Raw genomic sequence first — 27,148 nt, 5'->3', positions numbered from 1 at the left:
GGTACCGAGAATAGAACTAAATCCCCAGTTTCCTCCAAATTTAAACATTTCAGGCCTGAATTCTTCGTTCTATTTCTCTCTTGATTTTTATATAATCTTTCCCCAAATCTCCCATATTCTCCTTAGGGCCTCAAGATGTCTTTTGCTGGGTGGGATATTGCTAAGTGCTGCCTTTTTAGCATCAGGCCTAAATGAGGTCAGAGTGTCACTTTAATCTAGATTTTTAGGGTTTCACTCAAAAAAGAAATATCTCTTCCATAAGCATTCAGCCTAATATAGACGACTTATGCTTCTCTATATTCATCAGCCTGTGTACAATTTTGCTCAAATGAGGCAAAGAACAGATCATAACTAGTATAAAGAAATTGGCAGGAAAGACGTTCTTAGAAATCATCTAATTCTCAGGGTATCAAAAACAACTGTCTATGCTAAGTCCATATAAAACATTTGCATAATTTAATTATTATTTAAATTTACTCTTTGAAAAACTTGTCTGACACTTTAGTCTTTATTTTGCTGACCTCATTTAGAATAGACTTTTTGCCAATTTTGACATGAAGAAAGCGCTGTCGAATCAGGCCCAAGAGGATTAGAATCATCATTTGTCATTTGCTAAATGTGATGTCAAGCCGTAATTTAAGATAAATGCCTTAAAGACAACTCTGCAATCACAGATGTATTTTTAGAAGCGTCGAATTAGATTTCACATTCTCAACACTTCTGCGATCTTTACAAGAAGTAATGAACATCTGAGGTAGATAAAGTATAGAGAGAGTTATGATTGTTTTAGAAGCTGAGGCAAAGTATAGTATCATCAAGAGACTTCACACGATGAATAAAACTAATGACTAGGAAATTAATCAGAAAGGATGTTCTAAAGATTTATGATAATACCTACATTTTTGAAGGTATGAATGAATCAATGTAATGAATTTTGATTTTTAATATGTGAAAAAAATTATTTTTAAGAAACACCAATTTGAAATGTGATCGCTATTTAGTAATGACTTAATATCATGCATCTATTTGATGGCTATTTAAAAACCCATCTAATAAAAAAAAAAACCATCCAGAAATGTACAGTAACAGAATTAAAGTTCCAGTCACCTTCATAGGTACTTTTTTTCTGGGATTTGTGTTGCATTGCATACAAAAGTGTTGGCTAGTCCCTTAGATTTGTGAAATAATACATCATATGAATGATGTAGTATATATATGTGTATATATATATATATATCAGTCATATAATGATGTAGCGTATATATCATTCATATATATAATATACCTATATTATACTACATATATTAAATATGCTTAATATATGTAAACTACCTGTGATGGTTAATTTTAAGTGTCAACTTGGCTGGGCCACGAGGTGCTCAGATATTTAGTCACACTTTATTCCGGGTGTTTTCGGATGAGATTAACATTTAAATTGATTGACTATGAGTGAGTAGACTGTGCTTCATAATGTGGGTACGTCTCATCCAATCAGTTGAGGGCCTAGCTAGAACAAGAACACCAGCCTCTTCCTAGCACGAAAGAATTCTCCAGCAGACTGCCTTCAGACTCATCTGCAACATCAGTTCTTCCTGGTTCTACAGCAGATCGTCTTTGGACCTGAAATTAAACATCAACTCTCCTGGGTCTCCGGCCTGTCGCCTTTTGGACTGGAATTACATTCTTATCTCTCTTGGGTCTGCAGCCCACCAGCCTATGCTAAAGAATTTGGGCTCGCTAGCTTCCATGATCTCATGAACCAATTTCAAATAATAAATCTCTCTCTATATATACACATCCTGTTGGTGCTGTTTATCTGAAGGACCCTGACTAAAATAATACTCATGTAAAACATGTTACTTCCTGGTTTAAACACACCCTTGGATATCAAGAACTCTCTCAACGCCCAGTGTTAATTATCGAAAAGCAACAAGATTGAATTTCACATGTAACTTACAGAATTCCCCTTTTAATTCCTAAAATGTCATGGAGAAATCAAGCCTGCTTCATTTAAGTCATCTGTCCTTGGCCTCTACCAATGAAATTGATTTTCTCAGAATAAGTACCAGGACTGAATTTTTTCTCCATGGGTGCTGACTTTTCTCACTCTGCTAAGAAAGAGGAAATATATGAATGATTAATACAGGCATATGTTTATGCAATTATGAACATGAACTTCCACATGCATTAGCACCTCCCAGAGGATACTGGCTCAGCAGACTTGGGTAGTTCAGATTCTGAAAGCAACGTAGCCAAGACTCAGGACTGGACCTGGTTATAGCATCAGCATCACAGCATAAATGACATCCAGCTCATGTCATTCTTTCTACTCCTGGCTTCATAGGAACCGCCGCCTCCTTGTAACTGTACTCAATCCAGTAAAGCCATTTGCAGGAAGCATTTTACTTTCTGACATTTGAATAAACTTTTGATTGGTTATTATGAGAAGAGGAAAGAGAAGAGGTACAAAAGGCCAGGAAAAGGTTTTAAAACAGGACCACTGAACGAATGCTTGTTAGTGGTGGGGCAAAGGAGAACGTTCAGCTGTAAAGTGGAGACGAAACACGGGACCTAGAAATATTGGAACAAGATCAGATCACTAAACTGGCCAGATCTCAAAAGGGTGTTGATAGGATCTGTGATGTTGTATATATAATATTTGAGGATGGTGTGGAAAATCAAGTCTAGTGTCTTAGTGAAAGCAGTTCAGTAAATTACCTGTTTCAACAAGAAATTAGTAAAAAAGATACAATAATAATTCGTGGCATCATTTGTTTATTGCTTGGCAAGAACCTTTAATTTTTTTTTTTTTTAATGAGGTTCTCATGAAAAATTCTCTAACAGTTAAAAAAAAAATGTGTGGCAGATGGCATTTAGATAAACAAAGGTAAACTGTCTAAATTCAATCTAGTAACTGGCAGAGTTGGAATTCAGTTCCTGTCTTTTGACTCTTTAGGTTAGGAGGAAAAATAAAGAGTCAATGCCTGTCAAAATTTAGGTGTATTAGGGGTAGATAACAAACGCACAGAGCTAATGAGCATTAAAAATATACAGAATCCTTGTATGTAATCATTTGTAGGTCAGCGTTCGGGGAAAAAGGAAAATCAATGTAGGCTGGACTCTTTTTGTGCCAATGTGATGTGTCGTTGCTAAAAATGAACAAGAAAGGGAAAAGATCAAATTCTCCTATTGTTCCCTAAGGAGTCTCTTCAATCCTCCACACATAATTTTTATTTCTGAAACACAGCGCAAATATCATTTAAAAATATTCTAATTTTTTTCTTGTTCGTCTTTCAAGTAAGATGCTTCTAATTTAGCACATCGAAAGGCTTATTCTCTGAGACCAGAATGAGTTAGAAGAACTTCCAAAAGTAACTGACATATTCCAGACAATAGTTTAGACCCCAAAAAGAATAGCAGATGCACCTACCTGGGGTCCTTAATACTTGCAGGTACGTAACAAAGGTTTCATTTCTTGTTAAACTATAAAGCATTAGCCTCGCTTTGTTGTGTGATTTATCAGTTCTCTTTTCTTCTTTGTTGCTGCTTTACAATTTGTCTTTCCTTTCTTTAAGGAGAGATCTGAATGAGAATAAGTATATTTATCCGCTCTGACTCTTAGGCAGCGTGCTGATCAAGAAAACAGAGGGTCTTTTCTTTCTCTACACAGCCGCTTCCCACCTCCTATTATAATCCAGACACATTTCTCCACTTCTGACCTTGAAGTTTCCCTTTCAGAGCATCTCGCGGTGCTCATCACTAGTTGATATTCTCATCTAGGTAATACCTTTCCCGATTTGGAGATATGCTCCGTTCATGCACTTTGTTTTCAGACTATTTCTTTATCGGAGCCAAACGTAATATAGCGCACCACATAGGATGTGTTCCAGAGTACCAGAAAAGAGGATTTTATAGTCAAAATCTATCATTAATACTGGATAAAATATCTATGAAGCTGTTGACATCAGGAAAAACTTATTTTGCTCATTGTGTGGGGAACAATTTGTTGACTGAATAGATTTTGGATCACGTCATTGGTCCCTAGCAACAATTTGGATATCTTTTTTGTCATCTCTTTCTGAATAGTTCAGAAATGAGTAAGATTTCTAAAAATTATTTAAATTACTCAGTACCAAGCCAGCTATTTCCTGCAGTATTTTGCAGGAATGGTTTACGAATGAACTACTTTAGCGGGAAATAACCAGAGATGAAAGAGGAAAGAATGCCAAGCACTGGACGCTGCTCTTCATTCTTCGCAGGTGGGACACACCTGGATGCCCCAGTTTTCCACAGACAGGGAGAGGGCGTAAGGGGTGGAGTAAAAGAAGAATCAAGAACACTGAGTAGAATAGAAAATATTAGAGAAAAAATGGAAAGAGATGGTAGAGGGAGGAAGAGAATATAAAAACTGGAAAAGAAACAGCGGGAAGGACACAAGAGAAAAATCATATGGCTCAGGTCTCCCTGTCTTTGATAAATGTTTTCCAAGCTTCCCCAATGGCTCTGTTATGTTAAATGAGTTTTACCAGTGTTATGCTTTGGCCATGGTCTCCATCTTTTTACCTCCTTTCTTTTTCTTTTTTTCCTCTTTACCTCCTTTTTCTTCGCTCCTGCCCCAATTAGTTCCAAATTCAAGGCAAAGATAATTTCCCCTTCCATATAAAGAAATTATTCTTCCCCTAAAAATACCACGGAATCAGTGTTAAATTATTTTGCCATGTTGGCTAATGCCACGTCAAGGACATTGTTTTCAAATGTGATTGTGACGAGGTAACGAGCTGTCACAGTAGTTCTGTAACATGTAAAAATCTAAGATAGTAAAGTAACTTAAATATATATTTTGAAGAAAATAGTCGACCATTAATACTAGATTCCAATTTGGACATATGTTAACAAGTGCTAACATTGGAGGGGAAAAAACTTGACTTTAATAAAATGCAATTTATTCACTTATGTTTTGCATACCCAAATAGAAGAATGTTGGCATTATTCGTCCAGAGTGGAACGCTGTCGTAGGTGGGAGAGATGCTTTGGGGAGCAGTACTTTACCTGGATTTGAGAGCCAGTCATGGATATAATAATCCTGCCACTGTTTTATATAGCATCTCACTCATTTTCTTGCTCAACTCGGTCACTGCATTTTCAAAATAAAGTGTATTTTTGATCGCTAAAGTAGTTCATTCGTAAACCATTTTAGCAAAATACTGTTTTCCTCACCATTATACCTTTCCTCTGTCTCTGAAGCTTTTATCACCCCCTTCTTCCTCTCAAACAAGGAAATAAACAAATAACTGCAAAAACTTTCTCTTTCCAGGTCAAATTCTTAAGGCAGATTTATACTCATTCTCCCTCCCTATCAGAATATTGAGAAGGGGTGTTAGTTTGGGGAGGAAATAATTACGGCAGTGGCAGATGAAACCTGCATAATACAGCATACCGAAGGCATTTTCCTAAAATGAATGATATCGGAGAATAGAAGAAAACCTCTTATTTGTTAACTCATCTCCCTTGTGGAAATTGGAAACCTTAGCTAATTAAAAATAATCCATAAAACCCATTAGATAGATGGGAGAGATCCTTCTTGAAGAAATAAGTGTGTAAACACAGAATTGCATCTTGTCCTATTTTTTTCTCCCTCCCTCTCCTCTCCCCTCCCCTCCTTCAACTCCACCAATAATACCTCCCGTATTTGCTAACTTATCATTTTTAATATTAAAAATGTTCCGGAGTGATCCATCATGCCTTCTAGTATCGAATGTCTCATCTTTCTAGACTATTTTTATTTGTCTAACAGATAAATGAGGACCCTAGCAGCACACTTAGTATAATATGTTGGAAAATCTTACGGACAACTTTGGTCAGAAAACGTTAAGGATTCATGCGTCAGTTTCAAATTGGCTCTGCGAGCGGGAATGAGTTTTTGCATCATGTCACTGTGTCTATTCTGGTCCCGAGTGCGTCCCTGAATTTTAATGGTGTAGCCTTTCTCAGTGCTGAGACCTCATCAACCTTACTTCAGTGTTAGGGGCTGCCTTTTTCTTTTTTACAGTCTGTGATCACTCAGTTTCCAGACCTAGTCTGGCTTCTGCTTTAATTGGCTTCCTTTAGCGATTTGTGCAATTATCTCTGTACTGTTTAGACGGTCAAAGGCCGTTCCTGTTTCAGTATCTCCGGTTAAAGCATCTCTCATGTGTCTAGAGGAAACCACAGCCCTTCCTTCAAGTTTAGGTGTTGTAGTACAGGATGTTGTAGTCTCGCGTCCAAATATTCAGAAGCTAGAAAAGGAAATGGTAGCTAGCTGAATTTTCCTTTCCACTATGATGCAAAAAGTACAGAATTTGTTAGTTTTCTAAAGGGATTAGGATTAGGGAGAACAGCAAAAAGGGGCCATGTCATGGCGTGGTGTGAGCCAAGCATTAGGACGAAACCCTCAAGAACCTACGTGGACAGAGGTCATTTTCTCACTCCACCCAAGTTCCAGAAGTTTTAGCATTTCTAGTCCAAATTATTAAATTTGAGTTTTACTGTAGCGTCTAAGAGGCTTTTCCTCAGTCTCTTCGGATCATCAGGTCGTAGACCTTATCCTGTGCGTGCCATGTATATGCGGTAGCATCAGTCCTCTTTAAATGGTTTCTTAATTTTTCCAGCACCTCCTGGGGAATCATGTCAAAATTGCATGCTCCGGAAGTTCGCACGCTGTCTTGAGACCTCTTTTATATCAGAGGACTAGAGATTTGCCTCTAGCACAGGTTAATATATAAAAATATTGTCACGCTTCAGAAAATAGGAAAGCGTATGGTTTATTTTGTTGTGCTTTTTATGTGATTCTTTGGGTAAGACATTCAGGTTCAAATTCAGTAATTAAATTCATCCAGAATTATCATGATGTAGAAGACGATGCAAATTTTTACTAATTGGGAGTCAAACTGTTTCGTTTGCTCTTTTGTTAGGTCACATATTGTCTTTATTAAATTTAAAGAATTCAGTCGACATTCAATATTAGTTGATATTCAATATTATTTTTCAGTTGACGTTCAATATTATATTAGTTTTAGGTGAACAGCATATTAGACATTTATATAACTTATAAAGCAATCTCCTGATAAGTCGAGTACCTACCTAGCACCAGGTCACATATTGTCCTAAGTGGCAGTGTGTGCCGCTTACCTGCTATTTACCTGGCCAGTAGGCAGTTGAGTTTAGAGGCCTCTGCCTGGACCTGTGGTCTAGTTTTGGATGTTTAAACTAGGCTAGACCACAAAAGCTCATTCTCTTTCAAAGACTGGATGAAATGATGATCGAGCCTGCCGAAAGTTGCTTCTACTTCCACCAGTCCAGCAAAGAAGCAGCCTACCACGAGAGTGGATGAGAATACCTAAGCCACCCTTTGTTGCTGGTGGAAGTCGTTCCCACGTAGATGCTCAGTAACCTCAGCTGTAAACAAAATGAAAACTATAGCGAGTCAGAGGATCCGAGAAGGGTGGGTTTGCAGAGTTTTGTATGAGTGGCTGGGCGCAAGATCATATCAACCTTTAAAGAAATTCCTGCTATGCCATACTTAGGAATTCTGTGCTCTCTTTTGTAATGAGTCATCTTGTCTACTCAGGAGTTCAGTGCAACAGCCCTGAACTTGGGTTGCAACAGTGCCGAACAAACGTTTGTGAGCAGCAGCCAGTTGTTTTTGACACGGGTCGACGCTGCTAGATTCTACCTAATACGAACTAATGGAAAGGATCGGTATTGCAGTTAAATGAGCAAATGGAATCTATTTTCACATCGTTGGTCATAATCCCTTTCTCCTTCATCTCCTTGGGTGGCTTTCCTCACCAGGGTTTTCTTTTTTCTTTTTTTATCCTGGACCCCAATAGGAAATACTGATTTTGAAGTAATCTGTAATTTTAAATATAATGAATGGGTGATAATTTCGAGCATAGTATATGCCCGAAACCACTCATCACAGTTTGATTATTGTAGACATTGAGAAGTCCAATTAGGCTTGACCTTTTGATCAGATCAATTAATAAATTATCAACAAACTAGTTAATCCTAACACCGGAGGGTCAGATCTAAAACAACTCTACCTCACATTATATTGTACTTAGAACACTATTATGCCTTTGAAGAAAGCTATGGTTTTGATGATTATGTCAATATTTATGAAAATTAATATGATTTGCATATAACTACTCAGGAATACATTTTCCATACATTCAAATTTATTCCACTCTTCTCTTATTTTGTTTCTCTCTAACCTGCCACCGAGGAAATAATGGATAGTTAACAATTCAATACTAACAAGTAACAATACATGAAAAACTTCAAGAATTCAAGTAGCCTGAACTATTCTTAAATAAGTTCGAAACTCTATCAGATTTCAAAATTACTGTATTTACTTAGATAAATTTTAAGTATACCTTTTAGATAGATTATCACCATCTGGTTTGCTATTTTATAATATACGGGATATTCTGATATTTTTTTCTTTAAGAAAAACGAGTAAAAAAAAATCAGGGGATATGTGTGATGGAGTCAGTGATATGACCGATGTCAGTGTCTCTAAGTAATTAGTTAAGTTATGCCTGTCTTTTTCATTAAAAGCGCTATTACACAGGCTGATGCAAAAAATGACTGTGGTAAATGGGTTTTCAGGTCATTTCAGATAAAGTTAAATGTGGTTGTCATTTCAATTGATCATTCTGCATCTTTTCCAGACTATCCATCCATCTCTTGGAACAGCCTGTTCAATAAGCTCTAGAGGAAATAATTTGGGCAATTTTAAAGAAAGTGCGTCTTTAGATTAAATGGCTTTGGAACGTTTTTATTTCCTGCCAAGATGGATAAGAATATATTTCAAAGGGCGTTAATTTCCTGTTTTATAATTATTGAGTTTCCTTGGGAAATAAGTATTTAAATAAACCTCAAATAAATATCATACAAGTTCTTTGAATCTTAAGCAAGACACAATTAATTCTAATAACTTTGATCCATAAGAATCTGCTGTTCACATAACTCTACATTTCCATCTGCTAGATCAAATTATTAATTAGCATAAATTTATAAATTCTTCATATTCAAGTATTGAATAATAACTTTGGGGCGGTATGGGAGAAATGCTGCTCAATATAATAACAATTGATTAAAAAATACATAATGATAGACAACAGACACTATATTTATTCGGAGAGAAAATATTTAAGAAATAAGATAAATAACGTCATGAATAATGGGCATTTATATTCACTAATTGAATCTCTAAATAACAGGAGGAAAAAAAAATTATCAAAGGCATGGAGGGCGATTCTGAGGTAAAGGGGAAGAGTAGGTTTAGACATTTAGGATAAAATAGAAACACATCAAAATTATCTCAGTCTAGCATGTAGACAAAAAAGAAGGCTAATGGTAATTGTGTGATAAAGACCACAAGAGAGGCCACACAATATGTGTTGAGCACCTAGATGAGAGTGTGTCACCCAGTCTAATGACTGTCCAGGAAGTATCAAGAGACTGTAAGACTGAGCTAAGTCTGATAAATATCATTAGGAATTAGTCATGCTGTTGTTCTGAGGCTCATGAAAAAATGCTACCACATATTTCGTTTTTTTAAAAAAAAACAGAATAGCAGGGAAGAAATAAGCCCTCTCTGCCTGTGAAAGTTTATGAGATGCTACATTATAATCGAAAAAAAAAAGGCAAAATCTGATTCATCTTGTACTTCTAGCTTCTTCACCAAGAAGAAATGGTTGGGAAACTGGAAAGAGTTTAAACTACACTGCAAGGTGGAAATTATAGACAGAAATAGGTGAAGCAAAATATAAGAGATTTCACAGCCAAACGAAATGAGATCAGTCTCTAGAACCTGGCAGTATGTCCCAGGGTGCTGAAAGACCTTGAACACGTGTTTTTATTGAAAAATGGTGAAAGAAAAAAGAGGCACAGTATACTGTATAGAACATATGTTTTCCATTTGATTTCAAGTAAAAGAAATCACATTCTAAAAACTATACATTGATGAGTGGAGGTTATTTTTAGAATATATTTTCTAAAACGTTCTGTTATTACAAAGTCATGTGCATCATCCAGATCACCCGTCAAGGAAGGAGCTGCTATATAAAAAATGATGCCACTCACCAATTTCATAATTTGCATATAACCATTTCCTGTGAAGCCCTGTGCATTCTCTTTCTCATTCCAAATCATTTCCACTCATCCCAGAGGTAACTGCTCTCTTAACTGGTTTTTAAATGTACCATCTTCTCGTTTTCCCTTGTAGATTTAGTTCACATCTTTGTTTTTATTTGCATATTTTTGAAATTTATATACATGAAATTAGCCTATATTATTATCTTATTCTTCATTTTGTTTTTCTTACGAAGGCATCTGAAATTTTAAGGGGTAAAAAGGTGAGCTCGCAAAGAAAAATAATGACACCACTAAAACATTAAACATTATTAATGAAGGGCAGAGAAAGAAACAACTTATACTTGAAAAAGGCTTCGCATACACTCTCCCCACTACCTGACCTGTCCTCCTCCCCTTTCTCTACCTGGCAGAGACTTTGCTCAAATATTACCTCTGCTTCTCTGAATGACTTTTCCTAACTATCGTCCAGTGAATGTCTTGCCATCTTCCTAATTATCGTATTTTATTTTATTACCTGATTTCCAGGTATCGGTTTTGCTAAATAGCATATCCTTGCTGTGGCAGGATGCTATAAAAGGCCTCTTCATCTTGGCTTTCTTATTCTTGGAAGAATTACTATTTTTTTCTTTTTGCAACTATACTTATCTGGACAAATTAACAAATTACGAAGTTTACAGGGTGATTGGGAATGGAATAAGAATTGTATACAATTTTTCAAAGTTACATCTTAGTTATATTGAAAACAAGCTGTAAATACAATACTGAGTGTATCTGATATATATTTTGAAATTCTTGTTTAGCAGAGAATTTGGCGAAGCTATTAATCGAGCCAGGGCTTGCTCTGCCTTGTCTGTCAACCTTTCCTGTGGGTTCTACAATGTGGAAGTCGCCCCATTGAATCAGAGTTTCAGATAAGTCTCCTCTGAGATAGTAAAGTCCTCTTGTTTCGCCTGTCCGCACTGTTTCTGTAGGTCTTGGGACATTGCGTCTCTGCTTCGGTGCTCGGAGGTCCTCCAGCTTTGAGTTAGCAGTAGAAGAACAGCTGCTGAGTTTAGTTGAAGCTGAAAATGTTTTCCAACGGCAAATGAGATGGCTTCCATGACATTGGCTGTGAGGCACTGACAGAGCCGACCTCTCTGTTCTATTTCCACATGGGCTTGAACTAGCATTAGCCCTGCACATCATAATCTCTCGATTTATGTCTGTGTATTTAGTAAACAGTGAACGCGCAAATGAAATCTCTGGAAGATAAATCGTGTGCTTGAATGTGTCATTTAAAGCAAATACGTTTAACATAAAATTCTTTTTACAAGAGCTATTCAGATAGCTTAGACATATTTCCAAATATCCGGAGAATTGACTTTTAATTCTTAGGACCGAGTGTTGCCTGTTATCTATAATTGAGAATTACAGGGCTTCTGTGGCTAGCACATGGTCCAAAATCAAGGTTCACGAATCATTTATTGTGGGAAATGGGGGCTGATTTTCGTAGCTGCATAAGTACAATTCCAAAGGAGTCTGTTAGTGGCCCAGATTTCTTAAGAATCGGAAATGGACTTCCGATTTGGATGAAAATGAACCCAAAGTAGTGAAAATACAAACTCTCATGGGTATCTTGGTTTGCAGGAATATTATAAACATTTAATGCAGCTCCATTTAATATACCTATACTATCTTCATTGTGTGAATGTACCACTGCCTAGGCTGCTGTTCAGTACTGTTTTTGGTAATTCTGTTTCACGACGGGTAGATATGACTATCTACTTGCACATCAATATGTTTATACCCCATGCAGGGGATATGGAGGGCTGTGCTGTATACGGCTCATAAAGCAATACAACATGAGGGCACATTTATGCACCGTTTACAGTGAAGTTTTGTATATCCTGCATCCAAATAATTACACCTATTATGTTCCATGTTTTAAAGAAAAATCACATCTTTTCTGCTGCAGAAAATTGCTTTCTAAGTAGATAACTGATTTCCGAAGCAAATATAATATGCGGGCTCAGAGTTTAAGGCGATACACTTGCTTTGCACTTGTGTAATCATAGGGTCTCAGAGCATAGGCATTCTAATCAATTTTGTTTCAGACTGTTTATTCACCATTAATCTAAAAATCTATTATGACCCAATACTCATAGATACTATAGAAAGGGAAAGTTATGTAACAATCGATGGGAAATATATATCTCTCTCTCTCCAAACTTTATACCAATTCAGATTCTTTACAAGCAAATTCAAGTATTTTCCCTTGACTTTCTTAGATTAAAAAATATTTTTAACAAAAGACATAAAGGTATTCTCCTGCCTTGGTCACGTAGTTGATATTTTAAAAAGTCAGTCAGCCCAGTTGAGAGTCTGATTAATTTGAGTTGATCATACTTTAGCCACCAAATGCAGTTATAATTTCACTCCTTGGTCTTAGAGCCTTGTTTAATATTATCATTCTCTATAGAGTATTATTTCTACACCCTTTTATTTTAAATGAGGGAAAATGGGCCCTAATGGCATTAACAGTAGGGCAATAAATTAGTGAAGCCAACATTATTTGTACAGTTCTATGTTTAGAGAGGATAAGGAATAATTACCTTCCAACGGAGAGCAGTAGATGTATGTTTTATATGAATGTTCAACATTGAAGATTTAAAGACCTTTTGAGCATAAACACACTCAGGCATCTCTCCCGGAGTGGGAGGGAGATAGAGACCTTGGGATCAAGTTTTCCCGTGACCCTTCAATCAGTTCTCCACGTAAAAGTTCAAAGTTAGAAGTCAACAATGCATATTAAATCATATTACTGAAATCCCTGGGGGAAAATGTCATTGAGTCCCTGACAAGCATCATGCCTTGATGACCCTCCTAGCATGTGTCCTTCACCTCCAGCCTAATTTTGCTCCTTCTCCTCATGCTCTTCTGCCATCGAACTGAATTTCTAACCGTTTCTCAAAACGAAATGCTCCATTGTGACACCAGTTGTATTATTCGCCTGGAATAGTCTTGCCCGTCTCTTAATCTACTCTTTAGATACCTGCTTAGACGTAAATCTGGGATCCTTTCCACCGGAATTTTGCTCAGCACTATTAGAATTCAGCGAGGGGAAAGCTCGTCGTAGCTGGATGCTGTTCTAGGAAAGGTGGCCACGGAGAGAGAAGGCAGAGCGGAGGTGGGTCACAAAGGAGGAGCAGCATGCTCCAGGAGCCTCTGCTGAGAGCATACCTCTGTCCCGCCATGGGAGCTGTCCACAGTCCAGCATCTCTGAAGAAATGTCGACGGACTCTTTGGGGAGAGATTGCTCTGGCTAGGTCACGGGCAAAAAACAGCCTTCCGTTTCTTTCAGTTAATTCCCAAGGTGTCAGCGGACAACTCTAGATGCCTAGGAGTGGAAAGAGGCCACTGGGTGATAAGTAAAAATTTCCAAGGGGCAGGTCTGTCTTTCTTAGTCCTTCACGAAACCACATACTTCATCAGATGTTTTGGTTAAATTTTGCTCTATATGATGTTTTGATTGCCTTGGGGACAATATTCTTCTAATCTTTCTTTCTTGGATACTGTGGTTTTCTTAGGGAAATTCTTCTCAGTAAAGTCCTCTTGATTTAAAACTATTTTTATTATGATTTATCTCTATTCAGTTAATGTTCTTCCCACCTGCAAATAAAACTATTCAAGCCAGAATAGTTTTTCTGTTACACTAAATATTATTGACTGTTTATTTTTCTTTTTAATTTTTCGTTATTCCGTTTCATCCAGTCATTCAAATGGGATCCAGTTTCCTACGTTTCGTAGGTTTGGCCCACCATTGCTTTGTTCTTCCAATAATAATACCCTCAAAAATCATATTTATATTATGGTTTCTTTTGTCTTGTAGAGAAAAGATTTCAGGGTTGTATTTATAGTACAAATACCAGCAGAGCCATCTGTCAATCAAAATCTGGTCTGGCTAATTGAGTATATGGCGCAGACCAGCCGGTAGGTTTAGCTGTCTCTGCTCAGAACAGAGGCTTGGGTTGGGAGGGACTCCATGACTCAGAGAAGGGTGGAAAAGGAATGTTTGAAGATTCTGAGTATTAAACCAATGTTTTTGCATAACATACTTCAAAATATTTGGGGGCTTCTATGTAGGTATTATTCTAGTTTCAAAGTGTATTTGTATTTGTCTCATTTTTTTTTAATTTTGTACTGCGAATATTTACTTTTAGAAGAGGACGCAACCCAGTTTATTAAGCTGCCTTTCCAAATAAATGATTTTTATATATGTTTGCATATATATATATACCTGTATATCTCTATCTGGATGTATAGAAAGGTATCTATATATAGAAAGGTGTCTCGAATTTAATTATTTTTATCACCATCTACCTCTGTTCATGTATTCCTATGTAGACACAAGGGGGAGGGAACATGCTGTATTTTTTTGCATAATTGGAACTTTAGCACTTGAGGAAGATGACATTCTGTGCTGTTATCTTTCCTGTGTCCTCAAGGCTTTGGAATGGCTCAAAAATTCATTATTGATTTCATATGAACTATAAGTCATTAATCCATCTGAAAGTAGCCCAACCTTAGTTTCAATAATGAAAATAACATATCTTTTTAAAACTAAGAGTATCCCAGTTATTTTTATGCTAATTGCATTTTTCATGAGTTATTAATAAAGCAAAAGAAAAATAAAACTAGACCTGGAGGCATCCGGATTGAGGAAAGAAAGATGTTGACATTTTTGTCTGGTAATCTTGTGAAGCTTCTTATCTCTACCTATCATTATAAACAAGGGGTCGCCATATTATAGGCGAGAGCAAGTCACTTCCACTCTCCAGGGTTTAGATTCCTAACCAGTAAAATGATCAAAACAGGCATATACGGGTGTCTTCCTAATCCTAACATCCTGTCGTTGGCCTGAGATACACACACATGCACGTTTGAGTGCATGAATGTACACATATGCATCTATGCACCCAATTTATTTTTCTGCACACGGAATGTGAAAAAAGCATATGTTTGAAGTATTTTTAACTTTTGGGTAATACATTTACGTGATGATGTGATTCCACTGGATACACTTTCTAGATCTTCTTGGCTTGCTGGGTCCAGCTATCTTGGCTCACCTGGCACTAAAGTGGTAAGAAGAGGTTTCGTGGTGAGAAGGCATTGTATCTTACAGAGAGAGGAGGATGCCAGTGGCGGAAGAGAGAGAAGAAGGCAGTCTAAACGTAAGGAAGAGCGATCAGCATTAGAATTTATCGCAGCATCTTTTGAGAATGAGAGGCGATTGGATTAAGGTGTTCTTAATGGGGAGTAAGGGGAGATAAATTTAGACTAAAGAGGCCTTTAACAACGAGGCTGTGTTAGCTTGCAGGAGGTAGGGCCAGCCATTGGATGTTTTTGGACAAGATGATATAGAAATTAAATTGAAGCTTGCGAGTGATTATTCCAGCAGCGAATGGTATGCAGTATAAATTTGGCAGACTGAGATTGATAGATAATATATCCATGGAAAACAGTTGCAGTAGTCTGAATAGGAAGTGACAAGAGCCTACATCGCAATGGTGACAAGAAAAATGAAAAAGCATGAGGATAGCTGGGATCGATGGTAAATGGTTAACTGGCAACATTTGATCACACTTCGACTCCTCCCAGCATCCAAAAATATCATGTATATTTCAGGCCAGGGAGTTTGAGCGAATGATTATCACGGATTGACAGCAGATTTGAAAGGTCGAAGTCTCAGAGAGGATGAATTATTTAATTTGCAACTAAATTTGTGTGTTTTAGGTTAGGAAACTTAAAATATCCTAAAGGCACTCAACTCGAAAGGTATCCCAAGTGGGACGGCAGGTGAACAGGTAGGTAGGCTGAGGGAGCCGTCTCTGCACAGATAGTAGCTGAAATTGGAAGCTGGACCACACTCACTGAAAGGAGTTTCCCATCAGAGTTCCTGTTCTTCACTATACACATCAGGGCACTTTTACTGGTTTCAGAGAAAATAAAAACATCACTTTCCCCTTTATTTTTCTCTCCTTTGCTTTTAAATATAGATGTAGATTTTTTTCTTCTTCAGTTATGAGAGCAGATTTAGAATAGGTTTTCAGTGTCGATTGCCAAGTAATTACCATGTTCACCAAAGGCATCTTGCAATATTTCATAGTCATTAGCAATTCCATCTTGCGTCCAAAATTTCAACAAAAGAAAAATTATATATTTGTTTGTCCAAGCTTAATACTTTTGAAAATTCATAGCTGCTATGGAAAATAAAAGCAGCCTAACTCCTGGTATTTATTTTCTCAAAAAAAAAAAAAATAGATTTGATTCATTTTTTTCCTCCTTTTTTTTGTATGGTTGTAATTATTATCATTATTTTTATTCTTAGAGAAGGGAAGGATTTTTGCTACAAATTGACAGTATAGTTATAGGTAGAGCAACGTTCGTTGGTTTTCATATTCCATTTCCCTAAATGTCTTCTAGAGTGCACATGAAAATCTACATAGACTGAAGAGAACTTCTTTTGAAATAATTGGATGAGGAATAAGTCGATTTGGTTATTTTGAAATACCCATAAGACTAACTATGAGAAATCTAATAAATCGTGAGACATTTAGATATCTCACAATGTAGGTTAAAGAAGAAAATTTGAGTGCATCATATTAAATGCAACCTCAGGTATCATCTCATGATTTAATTTTCTTGGCAAATGACTCAGAAAGTAGGACAGAAAAGAGTATGTGGACCATAGATGGACGTGCTGAGTGGACCTTGGTTTTGTAAACACTGCTGCTTTCTGTGGTTTTCCATCAGGCTTAAGCACATGTGAAGAGTAAAACTAAATATGGGTATCATTTTAGAAAGTTTTCCTACTTCAAAATATTTTTTAAAAGTAATATTTGCTATATTATCGCCTTACATAAACTACTTATTTTCCCCAAATTTTTAAGTAAAGAGGTATTTTATTTCATGACGAACATAAGTCATTAACTAAGACCCTAGCAAAGGAAAATAGTTTCAACTAGTCAACATGAGAGTGTCTGTTACAGGTCAGTTAACGATTCAGTCATCAGATAATCCAGGTTTTAGTTTCAGCTGAGCCATTAACTGGTCATATGAAATTAGGGAAATGAATATCTCAAAACCTCAGTGTGAGAGTAATATTTACATAGATTTTAAAGGAAATGAAATACATATGTATATGTACATAATGACTACAAAAACTCTTAACAGCTTTGTTAATACGTTCCTAGCATAATTATATTATGTGTCTATTCTATATGTTTTATTTTTAAGTTGGTGATGAAATGTTATGCTTGCTTAAATGACTTCTGGGGCTCTAGCCTAGAGATTTACTATAAAAGGGGAAGCTGTATTATTATGTGATTTTTTTACATTATACATGTAGTTGTTCTGGAATTCATCTTAATCACTTTTTAGTTAACTATCGCTTAGTAATTACACTTAAGTTCCTCCATTCAGGGATTCCAGTAATCATTCTTCTTCAGTATCTTTTTCCTCTGCCCCTCTCTCGGGCCTGTATGGGCACTATTTTCTAAATTATTTATTAAAAATTTACATATTTTGGATTCAGATTAATTTATACTGCAAAAAATTTTTATCATTTAGAGACCACGTGATTAACCACAGACATACTTAAGTTTTTGAGCATTAACTTCTAAAATGTATGCAATAATACCTAAATTAGATGGTCGATGTCAGGCTGAAATTAGTGAGTAACACAATACCTGAAATACAGTAGGTACTGAATGATTGTGCATGTGCCTTATCATCCCCCACAAACACACACGCCCCTCATAATACAAAATAAACACTGAGTGAAAAAGCCCCAGAAAGACAAAATGGTAGGAAAAGTTAAAAACATCTGCTCTTTTGAAACCCTAGACAGAGAATTTGTTTTGCGGGTAACAGAGGAAAAACGTCCCAGGTGAGAAATCGGTTTCAGGCAGTTTTATGGCAGGATACAGAGATTTATTCCAGGTTTAGAGGCTTTCTTTCCTCATTCATGTCTCAGCCACTCATTCTCTTAAATATCATTCCAGGCCTGGGAGAAGAGGAGGAGTCCAAAGAAAGAGTAGAAAGACAGATGGAATAGAGAAGATTGGAGGAATGAGAGAAGCAAAGACCAGGCAGGTAGACTGCAGAGGTGAAAATAAGAATTAAAAACCCAGGAGAGGGCGGTCAATACCTAACAGCTCTAATTGAGTTCTAAGCCAGTTGAACACTTTCGCTTCCTCGTTATAAACATCCTTTGAGCTGGGCCTCTTAGACTCCACCTCCCTTCTGATGGGCGGTGTCGCAAGATCTAGGTATTAGCTCCACATGCTTAGGTTACTTCGACTTATTATTTTTTAATACTTCCCACCAGTGAATCATCTAAGTGCCATACCCAATATCTACCACCTAATGTCACACTCCTTCTAATACAGAAATCCAAATGACTGATCCCTCTTCTCATCCTGCGTTACTTGTGTACACACACGCACACACACACACACTCACACACACACACACACACCCAATCGTGTACTAGCCCTCACTAAGGACTTCTGCCTATTCTACTCTATACTGATCCCCATCATAGAGAACAATATTACGTTCTAGCCAATATGTGCCTGGAAAATATTAAGCAACATTCATATGTTTGGGGAGTTTGAGTCATTTTGGTGGGGGGTGGATCGTTATGAATGCAGTTTAAAGTTTTCTTTTTGTTTTGAGTTAACATATTTGAATAATATGTTAATTAAAGATGGGGTCCTCCCCTAGTTAATTGCTACATCAGAAAGGACAATTTTTAAAGGTAGTCTCATTGCTTTCTTGTTCTCTGCTCAAAAACAATACTTTGTATTTTACTCATTTATTATTCCAGTAGGAAAAAAAAATGAGTAGGAACTTTTATACACTAAGAAAGTTTATTTCTGAGTAGCAGAAAATACGACCTGACAGAGGAGTATCTCGATAAGGCTACCAGCTACTCTACACTCCCATCTATTCACAAGAACCAACCCAACTTACTCACCTTTGTTCATGCACAGAGGCTGCAGGATGTTACTCGTTCCTGCTTTTAGAATAAAATCTTCCCGTGGCAACAGACATCTGCAAAGATGAGTTGTCTTTCAGTTGTTCTTCTGTTTCATAAACACATTTTTGAAATTCATTAGAGAAAAGATTCAATACGGGCAGTTCTATATATATCTTGAGATTTCTTTTTCTAAAGCGCTGTTTGACAATAAATATTCATTCCATAGAAATGTTTAATTTAGGTGTATTTCATATTAGCTCTGTCACATAAAATTATGACTACTTTGTTTTCATTTAAAATGGTTGTTTTATTATGAAAATAATAGTCACATAATTGTTCTTATGCCAAAGAGCATAAAGAGAAAAGAGAAGAACTGTGTCCTACCTTGATGTTTCTGTGTTTAAGCACAAAATCAACAATTAAGCCATAAGCAATTAAGTTTATCAACTTTATAAATAACTAATTTAATAAGCACAGTCAACAATTAACTTTACAAACTAAAAAAGGAAATTCTTTTAAATTAAGCATTTTTAGAGGAATGCATTAAAGTGGGTAGAAATCATAATTCTCCAAAATTTTTGACAATAGAACTGTGTCCACCTAAGTGCCACCTTCTGGGGTCAAGATAACAAGAATCCATGTAGAGCAAAAATTTTATAGAATCAAGTCTTACTATCCTTACTAACCAAAAGTTAAAAAAAAAAAAAAAAAAAATGGACAAAATAGGTAAATGTAATATAATTCAGAACTATTAAATGCAGAAGGGTAAATTTGTCAAAGAAAAGATGTAAATAGAGAAATAGACATGGAGGCTAAAAGAAGGCAATAAAAAGAATTTGTTGCAACAGATAAAAATATTTGATTATAGGTAACCAACCTCATGTCTTTATAAGAATAGGGATAATTTTTAATAGGTTGCAGTAACTTTAAAAATACGTACATATGTATGTAGGTATATAAAGAATATTGACTTCTGTTCTAACACTGGATTCATAAAGAACTTGGTCTTCTAGCATGATTTGTTCATGAGGACAGTGCCCCTCTGTGGCTCAGGTTGCAGAATGCAAACTCCCACTGTCGTATAGACCATCATTAGTGGTTTCACAATTTTTGTTTTTGTGAAACAATTTCTCAGAAGCTGGTATAGTAATGAAATACATGTTTGAATTCTAAAAGTTAAAGACCTGATCTAAGAAATCGAGTAATTCTACCCGTATCTATCCAGAGTGGCCAAATCAGGAGCTGTCAGTCAGTAGTAAACTCTTCCTATAAATGGTTTATGAACTCTTTCAAACCACCAAAATGCATCAATTGATATTCTGGCAATACATACATATATATTTATACTGTAGATTAATTTACTGTATCTCCCCATATCCTTTTTTTTTTTCCTTTAGTTCTTGCTAACCAATCCTAATCAAACTTTTTTTTTTGACTCTATACTTTTGACAGTTAGAGAAATGTCTGGGTGATATCTGTAACACAGAACATATTTCAAAGACAATATAGCATAGTGGCTTTAAAATCTGAGGTTTAAAACCACATCAACCACTTACATGACCTTTGACAAGTTACTCACTGTCTTTTATCTTCAATTGACTCAGTCGTAAAATGAAGGTATTAAAACCATCTACTGCACAATATTTTTTTTTTGAGAATTGAATAAGATAATACTCTAAAGCACTTAGCACAATTTTTAGGACATAATAATTGCTCAGTAAATGTATTCCTCCTCCTCCTGTCATCATTATTGTAATTATTATGGTGGTTATATTCAACCATTATTCAAATTCTGCTCGGAGATTTAAGCGGTGTAGAAAAATATATGCCATGAGTTTTTCTGTTGTTTGGAGTAACTGATTTATAGAATTAATTATTCTTAGCTCTCTGTGCTAACACTGACACTATATTGGAACTTGAGTCATTCTCGACTGGGAGTAGAGTCTTAATTATAGCCAAGACCCAATGCCACGCATTGTCGGCAGAAGTCGAAGTGGTGGCGGTAGGGTGTCTTGTAGAGCAGGATGAGTACATTAGTTACGTGACCTTGATGTTGAGTGGGAAGGAACACTCAGCTAAGAGTTCATTGTGAAGTGCCCCAGATGGGTGGTGCCCGTAGAAGCCTGTCCGAAGGAAGTACAAATCTCAGGTGGAAAGTGCCTTCAGTCTGAATGTCAGAGAATACCCAGATATGAACCTTCACTTATTATGGGTATAACAATCAGTACTAAACATATAATAGTAACCTAAAAAGCACACAAGAAAGAAAAGAAAGAAATGGTCAGCTAATGTGGCGGTCACAGATTCCAATCAAGATGTTGAGTAGGTGCTCATTGGAAATTGACAAGCTGATTCTAAGACCTATATGAAAGAGCCAAAGACCAAGAATGGAAAAAAAAACCCAAACAAACAAACTAAAAAAAGAAAAAATAGGGAGACTAACTGGTTAGTAAAATGCTTATATAGAAAATATAAGTTTGGTATATGCATATATATTTATACCATTTGTGTATACATGATTTTGTGTTGTGTGTAGACATACATATAGATAATTGTACACACATATACACATAAATACCCTCATTTGTCTTAATTTAACTAACAAATATTTTCTTATCAGATGTATGAGAAGGATCTTAAGTTTAAAAATCAACATAATAGAATATAATATGCATTCATGTTTATTAGGAAATAATCATCTTTTAGTAACAAATGAACAGACAAATATCTATGAGAATGTTTTTCATTCATTGTGTTTTTAATACAATACATTTTATTCACCATTTGACATTTTAAAAACAATAAACGAGCACAGAGTGGCAAATAATCTCCATTACCGCATATTGACATATATATTATTACACTATTTTACAAATAAAGGAATAAAGTCATGAATATGGCCATGGAGAGAACTAAAGAGCTGGTTTCTAGCACAGGTCTTATTTTTGAAGCCTGCGTTTTTATATTGTTGTGTTTTTTCCTAGTGATTTGGAATTTTCAAAAACTGTGCTCACGATATGACCTTTTTCTTTTTCGTTTAATTTATATAGATTATTCCAAGAATGAGAATTTATTCACCACATAAATCTTCTTTTATACACTAATTACTGTGGCTTGCATGGTCCCTAACAGGTCTGTCTTGTGTCCAGTGGAGTATACCTCCAGGACTTAAGCATTTCTCAGACTGTTTAATGGTTTTGGTTGGCACACAGGTGTGCACTGCTGCCAGGCCAAGTATAATAATAGAGACGGTGCTGGCATAGTAGCCAGAGAGGGCATCTCAATGAATAAGAAAGTCTCAATGAGTCAATCCCTTTGCCAGGGTTCACTGTGACGTCATTCAGATGGAGCCACCTTTTTACACAAGGTGGTTAAGACTACTGAACTTTTAGGGCATAAAAATTTTATCGTTAATTAGAAAATATCATACTGGAAAAGCCTGAATTTTTATCTGAAACAGTAAGTATTATTTTTAAAACATAGCAGTTAGGATTTACATTCTTTGTGTGTGTGTATTTTCAGCTTGAATTTCTTAGTTTATCTTCATCAGATTTGCAGAATAACATAAATGTTTACTTTGTTCATCCTAGTAGACACTGACTTCTTTGCATGCTGTGTGAGATTTTACATGTTCTCAGAAGAGATATTAAATCCTTTTCATAAGAATGACAAGTGAGTGGACCAAATGATATTGTACTCAAAAAATATATATATTTCTTTCTTTCTTTCTTTCTTTCTTTCTTTCTTTCTTTCTTTCTTTCTATCTATCTATCCATCTATCTATCTATCTATCTATCTATCTATCATCTATCTATCTTATCTATCCATCCATCCATCCATCCATCCATCTATCTATCTATCGATATGCTTATTTTGGAACCAAACTTGATTTGACTTTTAGAAGGCAGATATGACGTTAAAAGCTAAGGTATACTTATTTTCACACGTCATGGAGAGAGATTAATCGTGGCATATGTCATCTTGATTCCTTAATGTTTCTTCAATATGCACATTAGAGCATTGCATTCCCTCATCTCAGCCCCACCAAATATTAATTTTTAGGTTCACTTGTTCATCATTCATTCATTTCCTGTTTTCTTTACTCTTGGTCCAAAAGACGTAAAGTAATTTAGAAATTGATCCTATAGACAATGGTGAAAGAGAAAAAGGTCTTATTAATAACATTACAATATTTCGTGTGTGTGCGAGAGAGACGGAGACAGAGACAGACATAATTAGTTGTATTTTTTTTTTCTGATTTTGCTAAGTGATCTTACAGATGGTACTAATTTTTTTCTTTTTTTGACTTTAGATTGGTTTGATTTTTTGAGAACGTGGCAAAAAATGGGAAAATAACTAATTGCTAATCTTTTTGCCGTGTTGGACAGTCCAATGCGAAAATGTTTTAAAAATATCAACCGAGCAAGGAAAAATTCCTCATCACTCTCATAAAGCAGCCTTTATTAACCACTTGCTCCCTAGAGGCTATCGTGGCAGACAGGTCATTTGGAAAGGAGGACTTGTGCTGTGTTAATCCCCGATGATGTGTCTCGTGTGTCCCCATACTCTGTCCTATTGGATGATCACAATAAGTCTTAAGAAATTTGGATAATTATGCCAATTTAGAGACGAGGAAACTAAGATTCGCGGTACGGCAGCCTTCTCATGCTGTAAACTGAACAGCAAGTGGCAGATTTGGGATTTTTCTCTCTGTTGCTTGTTAAACACATACTGTTCCCTTCACTTTTCCTAGTGTGACAGAGAGAGCGCTTATCCCTTTGAGAAGAGCAATTCCCCAATACTTTACAGAGCATAGGCAATCCCACGAAGCTTACATCCTCTTAATAGTTATCATAGAATGTATATATAATTAAATAGATTTTAATCTTCACGAAAAAGAAGATTAAAATCTATATAATTAAATAGATTTTAATCTTCACGTCTTTCAAATTTAAGATGGTGTGTGTTTTGCCTTCACATCACTTAGTGGCAAGGTCACTACAAGTAAAAAAACAAAAAAAAAAAAGCCAACCACAGTGGCCTTCAACAAGATAAAAATCTGCTGCTTTCTAACCGGTAAGAAGTTTGCAGATAATCATTGTGGGGTTGGCAGAGTGCTCCAATGAGTGTCCGCAAAACAGGCTCCTTCTCTCTCTTCCAGCAGGTTCTGTCATCTGGAAGGAGGGAAGTGCCTTGGGGGCAGAAGGGGGAGTGGGCTCTGGCTGCCATCATGTTAAGTTCAATTGGAGAAGCCCTAGGTGGGTCTGGGAGTGTCACCAGTGGGCCATTGGCTAGTCGTTGAGATGATGGCTGTCATGGCAGGAGGAAGCCTGTTCTGGGAAGCTGACAGTGGCGAATGCGACAGGTCCTGGAGCAGGTTTAATTTCTGGGACAACCCGGAAAGCTGGAGGCATGATTCTTTTGGGAGAGCCAAGAGAGGTGCTTGACAGATGGGACTTGGCCTTGGGCTCGGGGAATCCAAAAGCTCCGTCTCATTGTTTCACATCTGCTTTTGGCTCCCTACTATCCGTCTTCTGTGAATTCCCCTCACCTGGTGCCAAGTGCTTTCTCTAAGAAAACACTGCCTTTTTTCCAGCTTTTCAAGTCGACTTCACACCGTGACTTGAATTTAACACAATTTTATTGCAGATAAAACTCGAGAAGCTTCCAAAGTCCCTATCATGTATGCATTGCCAAAACGATGTGTTTTAATTTAGAATAACATTTTTCTTTAGAGAATGAGATTTACCACTCACCACATCCTCTTCGCTTAAATATCAAAACATATAAATCGTGATCTCATTGAGATAAGTCATTGATTCATGCCTCTTATATTAGAAGGTAACGAAAGCTAATTATGATAGACTATGTTATATATTCCGAGTTGTTTCAATGCCAAAAAAAATTAATACTTAATTTCATTAGAAATGGTATACTACTTACTGCCCAGTTTATTCTGATAGGCATGCCTGGATTTATTAATAACTAAAGAGGAACATTTAAAAGATTCCTGAAAGTATTTAATAAACAAAAATATTTCCTAATAAATGAAATAATTACAAATATATGTCTTCTTATGAATAAACTCCTATGTTAAAATGGAGGAGTACAGTGACCTTCTAAACTAGTGATGGCTGTCTCTTACTAGAGCGATTTACACCTTAATACTAATGCCTTTAATTTCTTTAACAGAAAGTTAAGATGAGTTACATTTGAGAAAGGAATGTGAAGAGAGGAGGTGTGACTTGGTGATAATTTTCCCAGCAGCAAGCTGAGGCAAGAAAACCAGACGGTTGACATTGGGACTTTTCTAGATAATTCAGAATACTTGGTCTCTATAAAGTCTGGGCACTGCCTGGGGGAGGAGCGGGGGAGGAGGGAGAGCAAGGCGTTAGGCTTAGGCAATGAACTGAAATAGAGACCACATTCTCAAGCAGGAAATGAATGAATAGTGTGTGGTGAGTAGTCACTTGGTGAAGCAGAAATAAGGGATAGTATTTAAGGGGCCCAAGGTAACCACCAAATTCACAGTCTTTCCTAAAGCTGGCCCTGCTCTTAAGGAAAGGGTGGGGTGGTGTTGGGGGCGGGAGAGACATGAGGCAGAGACCCAAACACATATGAAGCGACATTAAAGAGTCAAAGAACCACAAAGTTCATGTTCAGAGATTCTTCAACGAGTTCGAGAAGTGTTAAAAGACCAAGAGCCTAAAAACCAAACATCATCATTTCTCCGAATCTCTCCCATCATCCAGATGGCGTTTTATCTTTCAGATTTCTTAACTCGATTTCTTTAGCTTTGAGAATTTGGAGCACACTTCAATCTCTTCCCCTCAAGGTGTCTTTCATCGTCTAGTCAGGCTCAGAGCGGTCCTTTCTCCCTGCCACATTTTTTCCCACACGTGAATTTTCATTGTCACGACACCGGCAGGAGTTTACAGTAAAACGCTCTCCTTCCTCCCTCCTTCATTTTCTTCTTTATTCTTTTTCTGTCTTCCTCTCCCTTTTCCTCTTCCTCACCTCCTCCGTTTCTTCTCCTTTCCTCCCTCCCTTCCTCCCTTTCTTCCTTCCACTTAAATGCATGTATTTATCATTGAAAAGTTATTTAAAAATCATGGCATCCGATTTATTTAGCACGGGCATAAGTTATCTTTGAAAAGAGTAAAATTCCATTACGTCAGGACGCTCGCTGCTGGGGTGTCTGGGACGTGCAGTAAAACCAAACCTTCTCTTATGTCGGGACTACACGACCATGAAAACTTCCCACCTGGTCCTCCTACCTTCATTTTTCTTTAATCAAACCACGTACACTGCTCCCTAATGAACGCTCCCTAAAACAGCAGACTTTTCTTTAGCATGTTGTAGTAACAGAAAAGTTTCCTCTGGCGAGCTCTTATTGGGGACAAAGAAACAGTGATATAACTTTGAGCAGCCGTGGACCACACAGGGGAGGGGACGAAGCTACACCTATATGAATATTTTTAACTCCCAATCCATCTCTCAGTAGTTTTGGGGCCATGTCCCCAGATCTGCATTTTTAACTACTTCTGCCAAACACTAAAGGTCATTACTTCAGTAATTTTTAGCTCAAAACCCTTCGGCATCTCACCATTGCTTTTAGGGTCTCTCTTTGATAATATTAAAGCGTTGTGTTGGAAAGAAGTAGATGCTTAGAGTAGAAAGATACACAAGGCCTTAAAAAAGGGAAAGAATTCTGTTTTTCACTTGGTCTAAGAAGAACTGAACTTTTTTCCTATTGGTCTTACAGTTGTAATCCTACTGTGTACAGTCAGTGTTAAACAATATAGAATACAACTTTTTCTACTTTTTTCTCACATCGGAACTCTGCAACCTTACAGATTTCAATAATCACTTTTTTTTTTCATTCAACTAATATTTGTCAAACATCTCCTATATGCCGGGCATTGTCTTAAGCTTTAGGGAAAATATACAGCAATGCATAAAACAAACTTTTCTGTCCTCATGAAA

General features: G+C 36.6%; 1 protein-coding gene across 1 annotated transcript in view; it reads left to right on the top strand.

Annotated features, from left to right (window-relative positions):
* Nucleotides 1-27,148, top strand: part of CNTNAP2 (contactin associated protein like 2) — a 1,631,342-nt gene that overhangs the window by 271,959 nt on the left and 1,332,235 nt on the right. The window lies entirely within an intron of this gene.

Source organism: Pteropus alecto, unplaced genomic scaffold (assembly GCF_000325575.1).
Source record: "Pteropus alecto unplaced genomic scaffold, ASM32557v1 scaffold48, whole genome shotgun sequence".
Lineage (NCBI taxonomy): Eukaryota > Metazoa > Chordata > Mammalia > Chiroptera > Pteropodidae > Pteropus > Pteropus alecto.
Note: the sequence above shows the minus strand (reverse complement) of the source record. Positions and strands in the feature narration are given on the sequence as shown.